Source organism: Myotis lucifugus, unplaced genomic scaffold, assembly GCF_000147115.1.
Source record: "Myotis lucifugus unplaced genomic scaffold, Myoluc2.0 scaffold_12, whole genome shotgun sequence".
Lineage (NCBI taxonomy): Eukaryota > Metazoa > Chordata > Mammalia > Chiroptera > Vespertilionidae > Myotis > Myotis lucifugus.
In genome coordinates, this window is record NW_005871060.1 from 4,470,341 (window position 1) to 4,483,847 (window position 13,507).

General features: G+C 47.0%; 1 pseudogene; it reads left to right on the plus strand.

Annotated features, from left to right (window-relative positions):
- Positions 1 to 454: 454 nt before the first annotated feature.
- LOC102426350 lies at positions 455 to 1,590 on the plus strand (annotated as a pseudogene).
- The last annotated feature ends 11,917 nt before the right edge of the window (positions 1,591 to 13,507 follow it).

Consider the following 13,507-nt stretch of genomic DNA (forward strand, 5'->3'; position numbering starts at 1 on the left):
GAAAGATAAATATCACATGATCTCACTCATTGGTGAAATATAATGAACAACATAAACTGATGAACAAAAACAGATCCAGAGACAGAGAAGCATCGATCAGACCATCAAACCTCAGAGGGAAGGTAGGGGAGGGTGGGGGTAAGGGGGAGAGATCAACCAAAGTACTTGTACGCATGCATATAAGCCAAACCAATGGACACAGACACCGGGGGGTGAGGGCATGAGTGGGGGGGGGGCAATAGGGGGAGGGCTAAGGACACATATGTAATACCTTAATCAATAAAGAAAGAAAAAAGAAAGAAAGTCAATGGGGGTGCGCGGCTGCGTTTGAATGGCCCTGAGTGGGGCTTGGCCCGGGAGCCCGGGGACTCTCTAGGCTTCCAGGCACAGTTGGTCAGCGATGGGGCTGGACTGAGGCGCCGGGGTACCAGGAGGCACTGGTATTTGGGAGATTATGGCATCTGAAACCCACAATGTTAAAAAACTGAACTTTTATAATAATATTGAGGATCACTCTATTGATTGTCCTAGAAAAAGGATTTCTAATTTCACTAATAGGAACATGGAGGTGGTTAAGAAATTTCCAAAACGGTTGGCTGCTTACATAAATAGAACAGTTGGACACATTGTGAAAAGCCCAGATAAACTACGAAAGGTAAGTTCATTATCCTTTTCCAAATTCTTGCTTTAAAAGGAAACAGTCCCCTTGAAGTGGGGACTACGACATGGCAAATAAAGAAAATGAACTGGCTTGCACAGGCCACCTGCCTGAAAAATTACACCATGATAGTCCAACATATTTGCTTAACGCCAGTGATTCTGGTTCTTCACAGACAGAAAGCGCATCATCACAATACAGTGGGTTTTTCCTGAGGTTTCTGAGGATCATGAAACAATGGCAAAGTTTTGTTCAGCAGAAGTTTGAGATTGAATGTAGCTTTAACTTTCTGGAGAAAGACGTATAAGTGAACTTGATGCTTATCTGGTGAGGATAGAAGACCTTGGAGTGGTGCCTTCCTGTGCTCAGCGATAGTTCATAGGAAGAAAAACAATACATCTCACTTGGCTGCTGTGTAGACTTGTTGCCTCTTGTAAAGTCTCGACTTAAAAGCAAATTTGAAGAATATATAATAGTTGGTTTAAACTGGCTTCAAGCAGTCATAAAAAGGTGGTAGTCAGAACTACCACCCAAAACAGGAATTATAAATGATGGAAATATTCAGATTTTGAAACAACAATTAAGTCGATTGTGGGAACAAGAAAACCATCTTAGCCCTAGCTGGTCTGGCTCAGTGGATAGAGCATCGGCCTGATGACTGCAGGGTCCCGGGTTCGACTCTGGTCAAGGGCACATGCCTGGGCTGTGGGCTTGATCCGCAGCGGGGGGGCGTGCAGGAGGCAGCCGATCAATGATTCTCTCTCATCATTGATGTTTATGTCTCTCTCTCCCTCTCCCTTCCTCTCTGAAATCAATGGAAATATATTTTTTTTTAAAAAAAAAAAAGGAAAGAAAACCATCTTACTTTGGTTCCAGGATATACTGATAATATAGCTAAGGATGTAGATGCTCATTTATTACAGTTGCATTGAAAGGCACTGAATCTACTAAAGAGCATTTGGTTATTCAAAACATTCCTGGACTATATGATTTCCAAACAAGTCTCATTGGAGAACTGTGAACTGTGGGAGAAATCAACACCTTTTCTTTTAAAGCCACATATGAAACCACTAACGAAACCCTAATAATCTACTTCACCCTAATATCCGAAAGGAGTAGCTTCAACTTCAATAAGGTAGAAGTTCACTATAAAATTGTTCTCCTTTGCTGCATTTGGGATTTATGTGGCTACTTGGCAACATTGTTGAAGAACTACTAGATCTTAATGCAGTCCCTCATAAGAATATACTTCATACTATGTGAAAAAAATAAGACAAAACTATTACTAGAAAAAGCAGAGACCAATCATCAGTGCTTTTTTTAAGACTGTGTTTTATAAGAAAACCCTCAAATGTGTGCAGCTATTTTCTTAGGTTGAAAGACTTTGAAAGTTTAAAACATCATAGCAAATAATCAATACTAAAAGTTCTTTGTCCAGACTGAGATACTGTGTAAACAAGAGGCCTTAATTATTAATAAGCCAAATGTATATGATACCAAGATCTGTTTTTTTTTTAAAAAAAAAAAAGTAAAACCAAACATGCTTCTGGCATGAAAGTTATGGAATGAAGTCAGGGGTTTCCATTCATGTGCAATGTTGTTAAAACTTATTTCAAAAAAATTAAATAAATAAAAATAAAACTTATTCCACACCATCTTTAAAAGTTGAGAATATTTTTAATGTCTCCGAAATATTTTTGCCAGAATCATCATGTCATGTGCCAGTATGTATATGTTATTCCTATATAAAAGAAAGAGGTGAATATGTATTTGTATGAGTGCTTAGCTGGAAACGTTCATAGAGTTGGCTAATTTATATTTACTTTCTATTGTATGTAGATTTCTAATATTTTCAGTCCTATATCATTTAAGCTTCATTTGAATAAATTTACTAAATATTCCAAAAAAAGTCAATGGAAAAAAATATCGTTGGGTGAGGATTAACCAAAAAACAAAACAAAATACATTGCTAATCCATGCCAGCACTTTCTCTCAGAGTCTAGACACCACCTCTGAATCAATGAAATCAATTAAAGTTGAAATACACGATGCAATGTCTTTGCCTCCTTGGCCTGGGAGTATACATTCTAAAGTATTTCAAATTCTCTTTTCCATGATCCATAGTAAAAAAGGCATTTGCATGCAGTACACACACAAGGTTTCACTGAACACTATCAGCCCTTATTTGTGTGATGTGTTTTGATTTTTCATTCTCTTCTATTTCATTTTTATATGCTATCTGCAATCTATTGCTTCTATAACCTATATAAAATATGGGTTGCAGCCTGCAATTTGAAAAATCTACACTAATAAAAGAGAAAGATGCAAATTAACCATCACTCCGCTACACCCACCAGCCAATCAGGAGCGAGTATGCAAATTAACCCAACTAAGATGGCGGCGGCCATGGAGCTGGAGCGAGCAGGAGGCTTGGGTTGCCCCCGGAGATGGAGGAAGCCAAGCTTCCCGCCTGCCCTGGCCAGCCCTGGGCTCTGCTCAAGGCTACAAAGTTTCAATTATAGAAGATAAATAAATCCCAGATACCTGCTTCCAGCCCACCCTGGCCTCTGCTCAGAAAAAGAAAACAAGGAGAGGCTGGGAGCTGGGAGCTTGGGTAGCCGGGGGGTGTGGCCAGCCTGAAAACGGCCATCAGCCCCTCACCCAGGTTGCCACACCCCATGGGTGAGCTCTTGGCCAGTCTGCAAACAGCCTGAAAATAGCCCTCAGCCCCTCACCCAGGCTGGCCACACCCCCATGGGGTGAGGCTCCCCGCTGGGGGGCTTGGCCAGCCTGCAAACAGCCATCAGCCCCTCACCCGAGCTGGCCAGGCACCCCAGTGGGACCCCCACCCTGATCCGGGACACACTTCAGGGCAAACTAGCCGGCCCCCATCTGTGCACCAGGCCTCTATCCTATATAATAAAAGGGTAATATGCAAATTGACCCTAACGGCAGAACGACTAGGAATGACTGGTCACTATGACACACACTGACCACCAGGGGGCAGATGCTCAATGCAGGAACTGCCCCCTGGTGGTCAGTGCGATCCCACAGGGGGAGCTCTCTGCTCAGCCACAAGCCAGGCTGATGGCTGCCAGCACAGCGGTGGTGGCGGGAGCCTCTCCCGCCTCCTCAGCAGTGCTAAGGATGTCTGACTGCAGCTTAGGCCTGCTCCCCGCTGGCAAGTGGACATCCCCCAAGGGCTCCTGGGCTGCCAGGGAACGGGCCTAAGCCAGCAGGTGGACATCCCCTAAGGGATCCCAGAATGCGAGAGGGCACAGGCCGGGCTGAGGGACCCCCCCCCCGACCGAGTGCACAAAGTTTTGTGCACTGGGCCTCTAGTCATATAATAAAGGAGCACCTTTGCAAACTCCAAATTTTAAGGTCACGGCAAACAACAGGAGAAGCCTGCTCAGTTGGACAGAGCACTGGGCTCATGGAACTATGACCAGAAGCTCACTGAAGCTACAAAGAAAGAACTTTTACTTATGGAGGGGAGGGGATTAAAACCATGGAGAGAGAGAAAATACATAAATTTTCTCTAGATTAGAAAATATATTTGCTAGAAAACCATTTTTCTCCCCTTAGCCACAAATCAGCAGAATCCCTGAAAATAGGACAGTGACTAAGTCCTGCATTGTGGATTTTAGCAAGAAATACTGCTCTGTTGGAAACCTATTCTAAAGCAAAAGAAATCCCCATGATTATGTGGGCAGAAGAATCACTACCACAAGGCTTGAAGTGTTTAATTTTAATTAAATATAATTGTAAAGCAGGAGAATTTTTTCACGTATGGGAATCTGTCATTCTACAAAGATGAGAAAAGACACTAAGATGTAGGTAGCATCTCTCTACGGCTGACCTTGACTTTAACATTCATATGCAATCGTGCAGCAATCAGGCAGACACTATGACGACAGTGTCTGTGGCTCACAGCAAGGTTGGGGTGGGGAGAGGTGGGAAGGAAAGAGCCTTTTAAAAGCAGCCAGCTGAAATGTTCTGACCAAGAAAGGCATAATTTTACTTCTGCTCCTAAGTTCAGATGATTCGAAACCCTGGGTAAACCAAAAGCTGTCACTATAATTCAAGAATAATTGGAGCAGATGGCTGCTTAGCACGGGAAAAGATGGCACGGAGGACATGAAATTTTCCAGCCTTGGAGCTGCTCTGGGAGCGAGATCTTCGCCTTCAATCCCAGCTGAGTAAAATGTGGCCCTCTTCTCATCTCCTCACCGGAACTGGACCTGGGGGAGCCTAGGCATTTATCCTCATTGATCTACCCAAACCTAAGATTCATTTAACATAGAACATTAACCCTATGAGCGCCATACATTTACACATTCTCCTTCATAGTCCTTTCTCCCTCTCTCTCTCCTTCTCTCTCTCTCTCTCTCTCTCTCTCTCTCTCTCTCTCTCTCTCTCTCTCACACACACACACACACACTCACACACACATTTTCTTTATCCGTCCTAAATAAACCTATTTCAATGTTCGAAACAGATGCAAATTGAACCCTAACCACCAACTACTGAATCACATTTCCCAAATGATGAAAGGGAGCTCGTCCCCACTACCACCAAACTATGTCTCTTTTGCCCAGCCGGTGTGGCTCAGTGGTTGAGCATCGACCTATGAACCAGGAGGTCATGGTTCGATTCCCAGTCAGGGAACATGAAGGCTTGATCCCTAGTAGGGGGCATGCAGGAGGCAGCTGATTAATGATTCTCTCTCATCACTGATGTTTCTCATTGATCTTTTAAAAGCATATATATCTCTTTGACTTATTCCCTGCCCTCTTCCTGCCATAAATAAATAAATAAATAAATAAATAAGAAACCCTATATACTATCAGGACTGCAAAGACCACCCAGGCCGTTGCTGCTCAGAGTGAGGTGGGAACACCAGCACCAGCCTGGCCAGGAGCCTGCTGGAGGGATAGAACCTCCGCCCCACTGGAACCTGTGGAATTGGATCCGAGTTTAACAAGGTCCCACATGAATCATGTGAAAGCTGCAATTTGAGAGACCCGGGTCTAGGCAGCGCTTCTCAGCCCTGTTTGCATGGCAGACTCATCCAGGGAGCTTTGAAAGCTACCCAAGCCAGGCCTCCCTCACCTGTGAGCAAAGTAATCAGAAAGCTCTGGCTGCTGGCGTGGTTCCAGGCTCCCAGCGACTCTGTCTGGCAGCCAGAGTTGAGTAGCACTGCTCCTGTCCAATTCTCCCCGTTCACAGACGAAGGCATAGGACTGCAGAGCGGCCAAATGACGTGCCCAGGGTCACAGAGCAAGCCATGGTAGGGCTGACCCCACAGAGCGAAGTGCCCTAGGACCCCCCAAGAGGATGGACTCCAACGGAGGGAATGTCTGTTTCCTGCTCCCTCGGGAGCCTGGCTCTTCTTGGGCAGAGTGACAGGTGGAGGCTATGCTCATAGAAGGTCACCCATCTCACACCTTTTTTTGAGCCTCCTTTACTCTCCAAGAAATCATTTAATTTGGCCTGGAGTATAGCTTTAGAAAACTATGTAACCATTTCTGTTTGACCCACCAAATGTATTTGCCAGTCTCCTTCTCAGCTGTCTTCCTCTCCCTCTCCCCACTCCTGTTTAGAGGAAAAGCAGCCGGCACACCCCACCCAGAAAGAAACCTCTGAGAAAAATCCAACTCAGAAGGATTAAAAGACAAGACAGATCCATCCCATTTCCTTGAACCCTGGGAAAATGCTTACATTGGAGGCTGGCCTGGGCCTGCCAGCAGCAACAACAAAAAAGCAGCGCTGCTACCAGCTGTTGGAGGAAGGCACACGTCGGTTTCGAGATCTGCCCAGGCTTCGCAGAGACGGCTTATGAAAATCCCAAATGTCAGTCTCCTTGATCCTTAGGGTCCCCTCACGACAATGCAGCTCCTGTCAAGCACAGACCAGCCTGAAAAATGAGATCTGAGAATGGGGGTGGGGTGAGGAATCGATTCAAAGACTTGAATTCCCAGGGGCTTTTATGTGACGGATAACTTATCTCCTAGTTATGCAGGAGTAGGAAGTGCACAATGGGATGGAGGCAAAAGGACATACGTGGGGAAGTCAGAATAAAAGGAGAAGGAGAAGGAAGAGGAGAAATAAGAACGAGGGTGCAGGAGGAAAGAAATGTGCGGTTATTAAAAGGCTCTGCTTTTCACTTCCTGAATTTTAATAACACAGAGAAGGGGCTGAATCTTCGGAGAGAGCTCATATACAAGGTTCAGGACTGAGAAAGATGAGACCGGGGGTCTTTTCATGAAAATGTGGAGGAATTGCACTGCCCGATCCCGGGGCTGCCACCGGAGAGGCACGCCAGATGCTCCACAAAGGGAGGGGGGCTCCTCCCAGGCTCCACGCCAGACCCACTTTTATAGAAAACGGGACTGAAGCTCCCAGAAGCCAGCACTCCTCACCCCACAGCTGGAGGGAAGCCTGCTCAGTGCATCTATTTACAATTCCCATTCAGGCAACCGTCACGTTTTGGGATGGAGTCTGCCAAGAGAGATCATTTCAGCTCCTCTCTATTTTCAGGTTCCTCTTCTGTGGAGAGTGGCGTCAACTAAGCTTCAGGAAGCAATTTAGAAAGTGGGGTTGGTGGAAGGGGAGAACCCATGCCAATCTACAAACCCGCAAAGCCTGGGGAGGAAGCTTTTATTTTTAACACTGGGATCTGTGAGGCTGACCTATATTTCACTTCTGATATTGACAGAAATGACAAGCCTCCAAGGGCAGGACACAGAACTGAGCGGAGGCCCTTCGAAAGCTTTGTCCAGAGGAGCAGTTGCACTAAGACACCAAACCCCTACCATGGACAGAGACAGGGACTCAAACAAGGTGCTGGAGGGTCTGAGTAAGGGGAGCACTCAGGCAGACGAGGGGGGGCAGGGCGGGTTAGAACCTGATCTTAGCTTTACCTTCAGATCTCAGAAATTAGCCCATAGGCAGACAGAACCCTGCAGCTAATAAGAAAAATATGGGTGGAGGTGGGGGGCAGATTAAAGGCCCAGGAAAGGAGAAAGTGGGTGTTGAATTTCCAGATTTCAGTGGGAAAACCTGTCCCACACATCAGAATCCCTCAAACAGACAAAAGAGGAGGCAATATAAACAATGCGATCAAGCAGGACTTCTTAACACCGTCAGATATGGGGTTTTTTAATGTGCTAGCTCTACTGCTATTTTATTTCTCCTACTCATTTCTCAAAGACTAACACTGTAAATCATATTTGTCTGGCCAGCCCTATGATGACAAGTCTTCAAATGTGTAATACAATGTTAAATTTAATTTTATGCCTGAGGCACTGGAGATTGGCACAGCTATGTATTTTTGTGTTGTTGGTGTGTGTGTTTTTCAAACCTTCACATTTTAATCTGCCATCCAGTCAGTGAACTGGAAACAGAGAGGAATCGCTTCAGATTATGAGCGATTTTAGACCCTGCACCACCAACCTTTTTTCCTTTTTTATCTATCTGCTATCTACAGGTAAAGCAGTGTAATGATTTATGCGGGTGCAGAAGCCCGTGGCTCAGTGACAGGAGGTTCCGGGAGGACACAGGCCTGAGCTGGATTCCTCCACTGGGTGTTCCACAACCACCTCGCACTACACACTGTAACACGGAGCCAACATCTTTCTTCGCTCCTGTCCAGAATCCATGGTCAAGGGGCACCACCATCCGCTTGGTCATGGGCACTGGAGGCAGAGGTGGTGGTGGGCTCACTCCACGCCCCCCCCCCCCGGTCCCCGGGCTCATTCAGAGAAGTGCAGCTGGGTGATGAAGAGAGGAGGCCACAAAGCCAGGCTACCTGAGGGGAGTCCCAGACTGTCACCTGCTAGCCATGAGCGTGCCCTTGGGCCAACTCACTTAGCTCCTCATCTAGAAAACCTCTTACGGTTTCTGTGGACGTAAATGAGTTATAATAAGCCATACATTTAGAACTATACCTGGAACATATTAAGTGCTCAGTGTTGGCTAAGATTTCTTGTTCGTCAACCCCACATCCACTCAGCTGTCAGGACCTTCAAATTCAAAATCCTCTCCAACTCCATCTCTTTCCTACGTTGTAGCCCTCACCATCTCTCGCCTGGACTAACACAGCATCCCCCTCCTTGGTCTCCTCATCTGTACTTGTCTGTATTCTCTGCATCTTCATTTTCAGCCACTCCTGGCCTCTCTCCTTTCCTTTCACCGGGGTTACCAGTACACCAAGCTGCTGCTCATCCCCCCAGCTTGATGTCTCAGCCTCCGTGCCCTTGTCTGTGTGATTCCTCCGTGCAAAAGATCCCAATTTAGTCATTAATTCCTTCAGACAGCCCTCCCAGAACCCAGTTCCAGACAAACTCCTCATTCTGAGCTCCCAGAGCCCTGTGCGTTTCTCTCTTGTCCCACATCACCAAGTCATAGCAGTTCTCTGGGGCTTGAGGGCGGGACTCATTCCAAGCACCTTCATACCCCCAGCATGGGCATAAAGTCCAAATCGGTGACTGTGGGTGCCACACTGAAGAGCGTGGGCTCTGGAGTCACAATCCTGGGCACATATCCTGGCCCTAGTGTCTACTGGCCAGCGGATCTGCATCAAGCCACTGGCCTTGTAGAGCCTCATCTGTAAAATGGAGATGGCTGCAGTACCCCCACCACAGAGGCATTGTGAAGAATGAACAAAATTAACACATCATCTTTAGCTTGACGCCTGGCACATAGATAAACGTCAGGGCCTGAGGAAAGTCCTGACAAGTGAAAAATACAAACAAAATGGAAATTAAAAAAAGAAAGTATGGGCATGAGATTCAAACACTTTTGTGGATAGAACTCATTAATGGATATGCCAAGGTAAATCCTGAGTATAATGTTCATTTGCCTGCTTTCGAGACTTCAAAAAAGTAACAAGAAAATAGTTGAATTGGCTGGTACTTGTGCCCCATTCCTGAGGAGCAAGTGCAGACATTCTGGAGGCTTTTGGAGGATGAGGGTGAGTCCAGAGCGAGCTGCTCACCCTGCAGAAGCCAAGGAGTGGAGGGAGAGGGGCCAACAGAACCCCGGATCCTCTGCCAGTCGCGAGAGGAGCCCAACTCCCCAGAAGTAAGCTCTGCCAGAACTCTTTCTAACAACAGGTACTGCTGCACCCCTGGCCAGAGGACCTGCTTGACTAACCCCTGCTTCCACGCCTTTCTTGCCCCTCAGCCCCAGCAGAATCAGCAGCTGGTGACAGCAACTAGAAATGATTCTCTGCCCTTCATGCCCAGACTTTGAATGAAAACCCTCTTGGCTCAGCCCCAGCAGAATCAGCAGCTGGTGACGGCAACTAGAAATGATTCTCTGCCCTTCATGCCCAGACTTTGAATGAAAACCCTCTTGGCTCATTAAAATTCTATATAAGTTTGTAAATCTGGCCAAACACCACCACAAACACATATTGAATTTTTATTCTTTAACTGACCTCCTTGTCCAGTAGGGCCTATCCAGAGGCACTACTACTTTTATTTATCTATTTATTTTAATGTCATTATTTTTTTGGGGGGGGGGGGAGACAGAGAGAGATGTGAGAGAGAAACATCGATTGTTTGCCTTCTGTATACTCCCCCACTGGGGATCCAACCCACAACCCAGGCGTGTGCCCCGACTGGGAACTGAACCCACCACCTCTCAGTGCCTGGGACAGCGCTCAGCCAACTGAGCCACTCTGGCTGAGACTCCACACTTTCAGTAATGAGAATCCTCCGAAAAACAAATGAGCTGGGAAAGACGGACACACACATATGCGGCTGCTTCTCTGATGGAGCTGAGAGCCAGTCAGCCACAATTCAACTTCTACTGAGGCTCCGTATCAGAAACACTGATTTCGACAGCATCCAAGGGAGGGATATGACTATGACAGTGTGGCCTAGAGCAGCGGTGGGATGGGCCCCACAGGCTCCTGATTTGAAAGACTTCAGAGTCACTGACCCGCTGCATTAGTTTGCCCCGACGGCCATAACAAAGGACTACAGGCTGCGTGGCTTAAACAGAAGTTTACTGTTTCAGTTGTGGAGGCAGGAAGCCTGACATCCAGGCGTCAGCAGGGTTGGTTCCTGCTGAGGACTGAGCCTAGCTTCAGGTTTGCAGGCAATCTCTGCCATTCTTTAGCTCACAGAAGCATCACTCCCCATCCCCACCTGCATCTCCACACGGCGTTCTCCCTGTGTGCGCATCTATGTCCACATGTCCTAGTCAAGCAAGGACACCGTTATGCTTGACTAGGGTCCACCCTAATACTTCATTTTACCTTTATTATCTTGTAAAGACCCTGTCTCAAATGCAGTCATATTCTGACATACTGAGGGTTAGGACTTCAACATGGGAATTTGTGGGGGATGCAAATCAACCTATGACAACCACTCTCTCTTCAGAGACGCTCTGACACCAGTAAATAAGCCTTGGGTCAGTGTGGCGGGATTTGGGTGTGGCTGGCTGGGACACGGGCCCTGTGAACATAGGCCTGGAGCAGCAAATGAACTACTGCTCGTTGGGTCGTGCTGGCTCCATCGGCATCCGAGCAAACGCGGTGAGAAGAACCAGCAAGTGCAGAGCCCAGAAAAGGAGGCTGACAGGCTGGCTCCCCGGAGAGGGAGTCCTGGCGAGCACAATCCACACAGGGTCGGCATGCCTGGCGTCAGCTGTCACCGCTACAGAGCTGCCTGCCCGGTGAGACACAGCACATCCCCTCACGATCATGAGGCACATGCTGAAGTGTGGGCTCATTATGCAGTCTGACCTGACCCTACGCCCAGCTCCCCACTGACATCTCCAACTGCTGTTTCAGGAGACTGCCCGTCGGTCACCTCATGCTTCCTGACAGCATAGGCCTCCCCCGGGGGGTCCAGTCAGCAGTCAGAACTCCCTCCTCCTTTTTTCTACACCCCCACCCCCAGCACTTTGCTCAAACTGTCTTTTACCACTTAGTCCAATTCTGCTTCCATGAGGAGGGGATTTCGTCCATTCTGTTCACTCCTGCATTCCCAGGGTAGCACCTGGTGAGGTGGGGAGGGTCTCCACACAGACCTGTGAATGCTGGAATTAACGCTATCCTCCCCCCCACCCCCACCCCTCACTAGATAGGCAGTTCCTCAAGAGCAGGGAGTGAGCCTTATTCATTTCTGTTGAGTTCCTGCCCTAGGACTGGGGTCCCTCCATAGGAATGAATCGAATAAATGGCTACCTCAAACTGAACTCTGAAGTCAGATAACCCTTAACTTATCATATTACCCTTAACTTATCATATTACTTCTCAAACAAGCCCCCTTTCAACAGTCAGCTCAAGATGATCTCTTATGAAGATTGGCCCCTCCTTCCTGTGAGCCCGACTGTACTTTATACATGCTTCTATCCCAGCATCTACAATCACCCTTGTCTTCTCCTACTAGGCTGTGAGCTACTTAAGGGCAAGGATTTTCCTCTTATCTTCCTGATTAACATAGGGCTTGGTAAGCATCATTTCTTTTAAAGGTATAAACTCCTTTCCTACTGACCCAAGTTCAAACCTTACACTCTCCTTGCCGCCTCTGTTAGATCCAATCAGTTACAGTCTATTCTTCTTAGTACCTCTAAGGTCCATCCATCCATTCATCCATTCCATCCACTCATCCTTTTCTTTCCATTCCCTCAACCTCCATCCTAACCCATCCAGTCTCCCTGGCTCTTTCTTCCCTCCTTCAAACCATCCTTACAAGGCTGCCAGATTAAGAATCCTACAGCATTACTTTGCAAAAAATAAAAATAAATAAACAAACAGCAGCTCTCTTGCTCTAAAACCTTTGACAGTCCTTCACTCTCTACATGATAAAGTCTAAACTCCCTGCATGCCCTTCCGAACCCTGATAACGTGAGCCCACAACTCTCCCTAGTCAATTTTATTTTTCACTCTCCATGTCATTAACCCTTCTTCTCAAATAAGTCTACTCCTTTCCCCTGGGCAACTGCCCACACTCACTCCTGTCTTGGTACTTCTGCCACTTTCCTCAATTATTGGTTTTCAAGATCCTCCAGTTACCCAAGCCCAGCCCTCATTCACGCCCAGTTCAAGTCCCACCCCCTCCATGACCCTCTCCCTGATCACCCCAGCCCTGGAAGAAAGGCTGCCCTTTTGAATTCCTATGGAGCTTGTTGCCTGCACCATTAATTTGTATTAGCATTTATTCTTGCCATGTCAATGCTTATTGCTCCACCCGGACTGTACGCCTCTGAGGGCAGAACCTGTGCCTGGTTTTGTTCCTTTTCATAACCTCAACACCTAACACAGCCTAACACAGTGCCCTAAGCCCTCACACACACACACACACACACACACACACACACACACACACAACAAGGGTGTGGATGAAAAGAAGTCCCTGGCCATTTGGACGATTTGCAATATGAGCCTCTGTTGCTGCAGATCTATCACAGAAATGTAAGCAATTGACATTCATTGTGGCCGGCACGCATTTCCCCAGCTTGATGGATGCTTCTGGCAGAATTCAGTGCTAGGTGCTCTATGAATATTTTATCAAATGAATGAATTACAGGTTAGCAAATGTCCTCTGGTTATCAAAGCCTAGAGGCAGGAAGGAAGGTGCCTCCACTATTCCCTAAAAATCATGAGACAGGCGACTCTTGACATCGCCCCTAGTGGCGTGAGGTCTGACTCTCAGGAGAATCCTCCTAAGGATTCTAAAGTCTGTCTTCTTCCTTCTCAGGTTGGTCTGACTGATTCTGCCCTGAGTCCTCTCCCTCTAGTTGACACCGAGATTCTGTCCATACAGAGGGGACAACACTTTATAGCAACTAAGAGAGTCAGCTGAGGTGTTTCCATGGAAACACAGTGGT